The 10,955-nt window shown below is 47.4% G+C and overlaps 1 protein-coding gene across 1 annotated transcript in view; it reads right to left on the reverse strand.

The window, feature by feature from the left end:
• LOC106811083 overlaps positions 1-7,196 on the reverse strand; it is a 9,785-nt gene extending 2,589 nt beyond the window's left edge. The window contains exon 1 of the mRNA XM_014814614.1: positions 6,990-7,196. The gene's annotated coding sequence lies outside the window, so the exon portion shown is untranslated. The remainder of the gene's footprint in view (positions 1-6,989) is intronic.
• Between the last annotated feature and the right edge of the window lie 3,759 nt (positions 7,197-10,955).

Here is a 10,955-nt window from a genome sequence, read left to right on the forward strand (position 1 = left end):
CTGTGACATGTGTGATTGAGAAAGTTGCATGGCTGACAATTGGTCCTATAAATATTCTAAATCTTCTTCTGTCGCAGTTCCAAAAAGAAATTTAGAAAGTTTACCTATCCCTGCGATTATAGCTCGGGGAGAACGACCTCGATGAAGCGAATGTAGGTCTCTCGTGCGTGCGTTTAGTAGGGAGTACTTGTCGGTAAACCATTGCAGGTGACTAACAATCATTGTGTGAAGCTGGTTAGTAAAACGCATTAGTCGATTCTGTCCATCGTTAGTGGGTGGCTGTTTACCATGGTATGGATTTGTGGGTATGGTTAGGTTTACAAGCTCAGTGTGAAGTTTAGTAAGATACTGATCCAGGATGGATGTGTTGACAGTGAAAGCGATGGCCCATGTGCTCTGTGATAGCGCTAGTTTGCCTCTAGGAACGAAGATTGCTCCCTGCGTTGGTTGAATGGTACCCGGTGGTGCAGCCGTAGCGATTATGCTGAGGCTGATGAGTGCTCCACACATACTGCAAGGGAAAGCGTTAAGTGCGTTAGTGTTGTGTAGTGTGGTTAGTCCCTTTTCTGCTTCTGTCGAAGGGTTTCAAGTGGAAGAAGGTCTTCTTCCTCCCATTGTGAGGGCGCGGATTGAGATTCTGCATCGTCGTCGGAGTCTTCGTCCGTAAATGATGCAGGCTGTACTAGGTGTGCTGCTCGTGGGGGTTGAACTCGTGTGCCGACTGCCTGTTTCACAGGTGCTGCTTCATCAGTTACTACGCCGTCCCATGCTCCTTGCGGGAAGGCAGGGCGCAAACTGTCAACATGCACTTCATATGTGCGAGCAGTGTAGACATGCTTAATCCTAAACTTGACTGGCGACAGCTGTTGAACGATGATGAAATACGGTTTCCAATACTTGGCGAACTTCCTTGAAGCCCCAATGGGTACGACTGGGTTGTGCCAGTAAACCGAATCTCCGGGTTCGAAAAGCTGCTCCCTGGCACGTTTATCATACAACTCCTTGTTACGCCTTCGAGTTCGCTGAGTGCGCTCTCTAATAGTTGTGCATGCCTGGTGTAATCTGTCCAACGCAATGGAAACAGGGTCGGTTGCGTAATTGATGTGACGTGGCTGTAGCAACGTATCCAGCGGTAAGACCGCATCGCGTCCGTACGTGAGGAAGAATGGGGTGTGTCCACTGGTGGTGTGTTCCGCGGTCCGATAGGCGAAAAGCACNTGGGTACGGAACCTTGGTTGTGCAGTAACGAATATCCGGGCTTCGAAAGCGCTCCTGGCACGTTTATCATAAAAACTCCTTGTTACGCCTTCGAGTTCGCTGAGTGCCGCTCTTTAATATCTGATGCATGCTGGTGTATCTTGTCAAAGCAATGAAACAGGGGATCCTCGGTTCGCGTAATTGAATGACGTGCTGTGCAAACGTATCAAGTGGTAAGACCCATCGGTACGCTAGGTGAGGAAGAATGGGGTGTGTCACTGGGGTGTGTGTTCGCGGTCGATAGAGGCGAAAAGCACTGAGTGCTAGTTTTTCATCCCCAGTTCTGTGTGGCGGTCGGTCACAAAGACGTAACATCGAGTGGTAACCCGGAGACCACGACCTGAAACGTTCACGATAGTCTGTTGCTAGCACGCCCCCACGTCTGTGGAAAGGGGCTGTCTTCGACCCCTGTGCGCTCTCGGATCGCGAAATACTGTAGAAGATTCCCGCACTACTGACAGCGCCCGCGCGCTCAAACGCGGCGGGCGGCGCATCGCCGCGGTACCCCGCCACGCGACAGACATAATGGCTTACCGCCCTCCGAGGCCAATGGTCACGTGGCACAATTGAAGGCACTTCAGTCCGTGGGCTAGGGTTGAGGGGCGCGATGGGGCTGGGGATGAAACGTTTTGACTATTGAGGTGAGCTATTTTGTGCTTGAGTCTCTGCGTGACTTGTTGCTACGGACCTATGCCTCGGGCTATGAAAGAATAAAGGGTCACGAGGGTGACTATGTGAGCGGTTGCTGATTTCCGGGGAGTTAGCGGGAAGCGCGCCCTCGACAAAGTCTATAGTCGCTACTGTCTTGGTGGTAGCGTGCAGTTGGAGTGGAGCTCATTGACGAGGCTGCCTCGGTATCGGTTTTGGAGCTTGCGCGACGTTGCAAGTTACAACGACGGTGAGCACTACTGAATGTCCGCATCACATGCTACGACTCCAATAGATCCTCTGCTACTTGCGAGTTAATTCCTTGTCGATCCCCAAAATGTCCGAGCCATGATAGAATGCATGTGGCACTCCCCATGAATTGTGTGATCAATGTCTTGGTATTACGACTTGTGCCCGTGGCGGTGCGGGACCCGTATGCTCAGCGAGGTGGGTTATAGTAGCCCACCGTTATGTGGAACTCCACGGTGACAAGTCTGCGTGGGTCGCAGGGCATTCGTCTCGGGAGTTGTAGAATTGCAATATATTCGCCAACTGTATCTCCTCTGCCTGCATCTGTTTGAACTCGGCATGCGACGTGGGCAAGTGCTCTTCCGCATCGTGTGTGGGTACCGTCGTCAATGCCTCCATTGCCGGATGTTGAAGTTTATGGTGCGTCGGGTCTGGCGCACCAATCTGATAGCAGGCAGTATCCATCTATTTTTCTATGTCCAGCTCAGGGCCAGCCGGCCCCCGGCGTTCCATTTCATTATTATTAGTATTATTATTGTTATGCTTCCTTGTATTCCGCATTTTAAGGGTCTTTTTTGTGTGCAAATATTACTGTTCTAAAGCCCAAGGGAATTTCTTACATTCCCCTAAACGCTGCTAACGGCTACATCTTCAACCTACCTACGCTACCCCTTCATTCATCACATTACCGTTACCATTCACATTACCGTTACCATTCACATTACCCTTACATCACATTACCGTTGCTCTTCATACGGAATTTTTTTTTTCACCCTATTTAGTAGAGCAGTCGGAGCTGCAGTGACAATGGGTCATTGTCTTTCCCTGGCGTGGGGGGAAATGTAGCAACGCTAATATCACTCCGCGAACGCATTTAATACCAGCTTACACACAAGCTGAGGTTAGGTTATAACCGGCAGCGGAACATCAACACAAACATAATCTTACACCACCCAGCTGGCAAGGAGACGGATTTATCTGCCGGACACACAAACAACTGGTAAAATTAGTTCCACACGCAATAGATACACACGTAGATAGGCGCAGCTCTGTTGGCATCACTGCCTATAGTACGGATCAACTTTCAACGAATAACAGCTTAGACACACACCTTAGCCGCATCACAACAGTAGTTTGGGTTAGCTGTCGGCGAAGAATACACATACACATTAGCAACGTTGTTTTTACACAGCTACTAAACAGCTGTTCTACACTAACCACACACACACATTAGCGTCATCATAGTCTGTCGTGCTGGTTAGCTGGCAACACATAATATCTTAGATACACACATAAGGGGGTCCGACACTGCCCGGAGAACGGTCAGATGTCGGCCATTTAAATACACACATTAGCCTAAAGTTATTTCTACACAGCTGTTAGATATTTAATTACTGTAAACGATCAACCNTTGAAAGAACTTAAACAACCGAGCTTTTCTTTCCGCATCTTCTATATGTTCAATTAGTGCTGGCAAATTGACATGTGGTGGGGTGGGGTGTGGTGTGGTGGGGTGTGGTGTGGTGGGGTGTACGGTAGTGAATGATAGTGTACATTTGTGATCGGATGATGGTATACAGTGGTGGGTAGTGGCAGTGAATGATGGAATCCTGTGGTAGGGGGTGGCAGCAGGTGATGGCTTGGGGTGGTAGGGGGTGGCAGCAGGTGATGGCTTGGGGTGGTAGGGGGTGGCAGCAGGTGATGGCAGGCGGTGGTGGGGGTTGGCAGCAGATGATGGCAGGCAGTGGTGGGTGTTGGCAGCAGATGTTGGCAGGCAGTGGTGGGTGTTGGCAGCAGATGATGGCAGGCAGTGGTGGGTGTTGGCAGCAGATGTTGGCNTCTTAGTTGCAGGGTTAATGGTCATAATAACTAACGCAACTGCGATGTAGGAATGTAAATGAGTATTTAAGTTATGGCGCTGCAGTCAAGTAAACAATGCTATCTCTATCATTTGTGCTCACTGGCACTAATTTCGAACAAGATTAAGTTGCGAAAATAGTTCCATTATAATTCCATCTTCTACGATAAATGTTTGATATATTTTTTATATTATAAAAATTACAAATTGCAGTGTGAGAGAGATGAAAAATGAGAAATATCCGTAGGTCGCTATAAAATTGGATAATAAAATTCTCAACAAACTAATTTAATCTAATATTCGGAACATGTGTTACCTTGAGAGAAGAGACAGGGTGAAGTTTAACACGCGAAACTAATGATTAAAGTGCACGCACCTAATTCCAGGTAATCAATATAGCAGTTCTGACTATCCAGCGCTATTGAGTCCTGTTTGTAACCAAGAGTGTTATCAAGAATCATTGGGCCGCATGCTGGTACATCAACATCGCTCTAAATACGGCTCGTGGTGCTCCATGACGTTGGCCGTTTCATATCAATAGGCAAGCATCTTAAATGTACACGCGGCAACTCCACATCTCTCCGCGGCTATGTTTTCTCTCGTCTCATATCAATATTTAAAAAAAAAGATGAAGCTTAGCAACCAGCTCCTAGAAGTAACCTCATCCCGATTATAGCATCGCTGTCTGCGCCCGCGATCATACTATATATTTCTACCTACGAAATATGCCATAGGCTAGAACTAATACGCTAAAGAATGAGACAATTCAAACGGCTCCACTGATCTCTTCGACGCCCCACCGCGGCTCGTGATAATATACATTCGATATCAACTGGTTAACGTCTGTTTTACTACATATAAGTCTAGCGGATTGAAATAAAGAAAGTTCAAATAAAGCTAACCCATATCACGTGTCGCTTCTTCCTTTGCATATTTAAATTTTATTCAACTTTCCGATTATCAACGACCTGAACCTGAAAATAAATCGCTAGCACAGCCCAGCCGAGTGCGCCCGGGGCGCCCCGCGTCGCGCGTCACGTATGGTGTAGGTTTTGTCAATTTCGTCAACCATAGTATGTTACCCAATTCGTTTACAATGCGTTACAAACACACACCTATTTCCGCGCCAACCATACACATGTAAACGTCACCAACCATGTATTATACAAAACCTATCTTCCTTTACAGAAAACACGTTAACATATTCCTAGCCTAACAGGTTCCTGCCACCGAAAACGCACAATTCCCCCACACACCTAAAGTTTGCAAATCATACCTATATTGGTCAGCGAACGATACAAGTATGTCAGAAACCATTGGTTTTCCGCCGCAGTGTGGCAACCTACGCAACTAGTCGTGGAGCGATAACGTAGCCTCGGGCGCTATATGGCGCCGCCGATTCCGAACTCCCGCCAAACGGCATCCCCTCCTATTGAGCACGCCTGCGCATGTAAATAGCCGTTAACCGAAATAGTTAATGAATTTACCAAAAATATAGCGCAGCGGTAACGCTCCATATAGGCTAAATATACGTCTTCACCGGGCTATGACGGTAGAAAAGATACAACTTACAATATTTGGGTGCGAACGATTTGATTACATTTCTAGATTCTAGATACATATAAACACATCGGCGTCTAGGCTGGGCGATGCGTGATGCAATGGGGGGGGCTGGGTGGCATGGTGGGCATGGGTCAGGATTGCACAATCAAATGTGGGCTGGTCATGCTATTCGCATATTCGCAAGGCAAAACCATCGTCCTGCTGTAGGTGGCATTTCAAGGCACGTATTCCTCTGATACCACTCGACTAAACTGCCTCTTCGCATAGTTCGTCGATACACAGATCCAATCCACCGCGTGTTTTAACGAGGTAGGCTTAGCCCTTACAATTACTCTTTGTGACGATGTTTGTGTGAGCCCATCCCGAAAAATTTCGACTAATCTCTCTTGAAACGCAGGCTGTGAGGTATGTTTGCTTGGATACGCACACCCTGCAACCTGCTGTAATCGACGAGCATAATCACGTATACTTTCGCCCCGCGTCTGGCAAAACGTTTTTAACATTGATTGTGCTCGCGGGACCTCAGATGGCGACTGGAATTCGCGCTTAATGAGGACGAGTAAATCTGCCCATGTTAACTCAGGCCTTGCTAGTAGCTGCTGTTGGCCGAATCGCGCGGCGTGTCCCGTCAGTGTTGAAAAGGCAGCAGATAGAAACTGTTTATCTGTTAGGTTAAGCTGCAGCTGTGCCCATTGAAGTGCCGCCTCCCACTGAGTGAATGATGTGTCAAGTGGCCCCGCTGCTCCCGAGAATTTTGGCAGTGTGGCTCGAAATTCCGCCGCCCGCATTGATTTGTCTACTGTCTCGCCGAGCGATTCTAAACTTGGACGCAGCGCTTGTCCTAGCATATCTGCTAGTTCATTAACTGTAGGTGGCGGGCAGATCGAAGGTGAAGGTTGAGGTTGAAGGGGGGTTTGCGGTACATTAAAGTGCGTCTCTGATACTGGATTTAAATTCGGCATCGCTTCATATTGAATATCTGATAAATCACCAATCGTCGGCGTCAATTGGTCCATGTTTAAGTAACGTTACAAGAGTCAGAGGCAACAAAGAGCAATCGCATATACTGGTCAACTCACGCGGAAACATAAAATATTAGATACGATTTATAGCAAGAGAAAAAAAAATTTTACCGGCAAAACTGTTGGCTTACCCGAGAAATTGTTGGCTCATCCTCGTGTAGTTTAGTGAAACGGCCGTGATGCGTATAGCGGTTAGCACCCCGCGTTGTTTCGAATCCTGGTCACCGGTAACAATGTAGTCGCTGGGTAATTCTGCTGTCAGACGACTGTGCGCTATAGCTTGCGTGCTATGTATGCGCCGTGTAATTGCTTGACTAAACTTACGAATGTGATAATAAAATGAGAGTAGACTGATGTGGATTACAACTGCCGTTTCACTATTGAATACTTACAAAATCAGTACAAATCACACGGGGTAGACTAGAGGTTTTCAGAAATTCACACAAGTAACACAGGGTAGAACACTGGTTTTAAATTCACATATATCACTTAACACAACAGAGGGGTGAGTACACGAGAGCCCCGTTTCTTCCGCGCGAGCCTTCTTATACTCCCCTTCGTCAATGGAGCCGTGAAACCCTCCCCCAATATGTTTCTCCCTATCACATGCTGGCCTACAGGATAGTAAGAGAGTAGAATTATTGTCTGTGGTCAGTTTGAGCAGATGGATCAAGAAGGAAATGGCCAATGCGAAGTATGAGTGGAAGAAAGGTTCACGAAGCCCCCCCCCGCTTTCCCCTCCCCTCAGTGCATCCGTGTGCTTCAGCGTAAGTGGGAGACGTATCGAACGCATGACGTATGCGCGGTCCCAACACACACACGGCAATTAAACTATTTAACAGCTGTGTAGAAGAACTTACGCTAAATGTTGTGATTTTTTTGCGACATTCTGACCCGAGTATCCGGCGCAGTGTCGGACCTCTAACTGTGTCGCCTAAGCATACTGTTTTGTCATCTACTCCGCAACCGCATAGCCAGTGTGACGTCAACTGTGACTGCAGTGCGAACACGCCTGTTAGGCATCTTTCGTAGTAAACAAACGTGCCTGCACACATGTTATGTTTGTTCTTCCCGACTCAGCTAACTCAACACACACCAAATAACACACACCACAAAAGAAAACCCCCAAAAAAAACAACCCACACACACAATGTCGTGAGCAGATACAAGGTGCCCAACCCTTACCACTTCCCAGCTGTATTACAGAGTTGGGACCACAACACATTCGACCGTGTATCTATTGCCGTAGAATCTAATTTTACAGTTGTTTATATGTCCGGCAGATAAATCGCGTCTCGTTGCAGCTGTGTGGATATAGATTATGTTTAGCTGTGGTTCTGCTGCTGTTATATCGTAATATCAGCCTATGTGCAGCTGTATAAAGGTGTGCTCCATAGGAAAGCGTTCCCAACCTAATGTCATATATATGTCCTGATATATAAAGAGATATAAAGGGGTCGCGAACTCGAACCCCAACGGGGTTAGATCAATGAAAATTAGATATCAAGGGGGGGGTGTGCATCGAGAGAATCCAAGGGGGGGTTTACTATATTAAATAGATATGCCTAATAGGGGGATGCATCGATATCAATACATATCCGAAGTGGGTATACTAGGTTATAATAGAGGAGCAAACCAACGATTGAACCTGGGTATTTTCCTTCGTTTCGGCGGACTCGTTGCCTGGCAAGCGAAATACAGAGTGAGGGGCCATGAGTTTCCTTTCGTTCGCTGGCCCTCCGTCATATCACAGCAAGCGAAATACAGAGCGCCTGCCAATGTTCGTTCGTTTCCCTGACCTTCGAGTTGCCGTCAGCGAAACTACAAGAGGGGCCCCCCCGCATGTTCGCTTCGTTCGGCTGGACTTTCGCAACCACGTGCTGCTGAAGCAAGCGACAATACATCCGCGGAGGGGCCATTTCCTGCTTCGTTCGCTGGACCCTTCGTTGCTCGAGCAAGAGAATACAGAGCCGCACACACTCACACTCCCCGCTACACCCCACTCACGCGCCTGCACCATTCGTTGCTCGATCGCAAGACGCACACACTCACACACACCGGGCCATGTCGCTTCGTTTCGCTGGACTTCAGTTGCTCAGCAACCGAAATACACAGCCGGTCCATGTTCGCGTCGTTCGCCCTGAACTTCGTGCTCCCCCCGAGCAAGTGAAATCCGAGCGGAGCCCTGTCGCTTCGTTTCGCTGACTCGCTGGACTTCTTGCTCGAAGAATCAACATTGAGAGCGTGGAGTAATGTTCGCTCAACCACCACCTTCGTATCCGCTGAACCTCGCATGACTTCGATGCTCCGAGCAACCGCGAACATACCAAGGCGGACACACATCACTACGCTTTTCGCCTGGACATTCGTTAGCTCGCGCAAGGCGAAAATACAAAGCGGTTGGCCATGGTCTTGTATCGTTCGCCTGACACTGCGTCGGCCCAAGAAACAGTCGCAAGCAAAAGCTGGAAAAATCAGCAGACGGCCACTTCCCATGCGCTAATTCCTGTCATCCACGCTGATCTCGGATCACCGCCAGGATAGTGGCGCGGACAAGTACGGTTTCGCTCCAGCCAGGTCTCAGAGTAGCCCGACCAGATTCACTTTGTTCTAATCGTACACGATTTTTTTGCAACCCGCAGTCATACAATTTGCTTCGAGCTTCGAGCAAACGTGAGACTGAGTAATGGATAGTGCTGGGGTTCGCCCCCCCCGCCACGAGGAGGGTCCAGCGAAACGCAAAGCGAACACATCAGCTTTCGCTGGACTCGTCGTTGCTAACGATGATAGTGCTGGCCGCCGCAGGCGAAAATACAGAAAGCGGGGCCATTTCGCTCCGCGGCTCTGTATGATTCCCGCACTTTTTCGCTCTGCGAGGCTTGCTTGTCGGAGCTAAGCAAAATAGACGATGAGCGAGAGTACTGGTGATCGAAGTTCCTAGCCGAGAGAACGAGAAGAGGCGAGAGAGAGGAAACATGGAAGGGAATGAGACGGCTCCGAAATGGACGAGAGAAATACATGAGGGAGATAGAGAGAAACATCGTTAACATGATAAGAGTATACGACGTAGTAGGAGTGCAGAGACGGAATAGATACATACGAGTCAGATACGACAAGAGAGAGACGAGACGGAGAGTTGGCAGATCAGAGAGAGAGTTAAAAGAGATAGAGAGCATAGGGTAGAGTCCAGACTGAGGGAGAGATAGATTCGTAGGAGGTATTATTGCTAGTGTAAAAAGGGGGGTGTAGGAGAAAGAGAGAGGTGTGAGTCCAGAAGGGAGAGAGGAGTGAGGTAGTAGTTGAAGAAGGGAACTGCCATAGATAGAGGGAAGCAAGAAAAGAGAGAGAGAGCAAGAGAGAGGGAGAAAGACGATGTAAAGTGTGAAGAATGAACAGAGAGAAAAGAAGAGAGAGGAGAGAGATAAGAGAGAGCAAGAAGAGACCATAAGCAGAGAGAGAGAGAGACGAGAGACGAGAGAGAATGGTGAATAGAGGAGAGAGTCGAGAGAGAGAAGAGTGAGACGAGGCAGTTTGTTGACAAAATGTTCTATGCCATAATTCTAATCCACTAATGTCGATAAGCGGCTTAGACTACATCACCTTGTACAAGTGTCGGTGACACGCCGCCCAGAGAACGTTCTGTTCTCTCACTCTCTCTTACAATTGCTAATCTGACTATAGCGAACGAAGCCACCTGTTCATCATCTAATTCTGTCACACACTCCGATCGAGCGCGCAAATGAATACCAGTTATTCAACATCACATTACTATAGTCTTACCTCCTGTGTCGCGTGTGTGTCGTGTAATCTGTGTGTGCCTGCGATCGTTCGTCGTAACTCGCTATAAATAACTCATAATTTCATATCTTCCTTAAACCACTTTACTATTTCATTGTCATTTAACACGTATCGTTGACGGTAGGGCACCTAAACACGCAACAAGGCTTATACGTGCATATCGCTGCAATTTGTTTTACATCCGAAATTGGCCAACTAAACCGGCCCCGTCAGCTAAATGGAACCGTGTAATTATTTTTTGACCTTCTTGTTGTTATTATATTATCATGATTTATTGTTTAATTAGATGTTGTGAATGAATTATCTGTAATAATATTTATTTTTTTTAGAGAATAATTAGCGCACGCACACGCTACACATAATTTAATATTTTCGTTACGCGGGGAGCACACATGCAAAACACATCACACATATCATTACGCTAACACAGACCAGACGACATCACACAGCCACAGCCACACATTCTGTTTGTTCTGTTTCATGTAAAAACTGATGAAAATACTCAATAAAGTATCATTTACGGTTTTTTTCAAACCAAGTATATTAAAATTGTAACAAAA

This window comes from Priapulus caudatus, unplaced genomic scaffold (assembly GCF_000485595.1).
Source record: "Priapulus caudatus unplaced genomic scaffold, Priapulus_caudatus-5.0.1 Scaffold502, whole genome shotgun sequence".
NCBI lineage: Eukaryota > Metazoa > Priapulida > Priapulimorpha > Priapulimorphida > Priapulidae > Priapulus > Priapulus caudatus.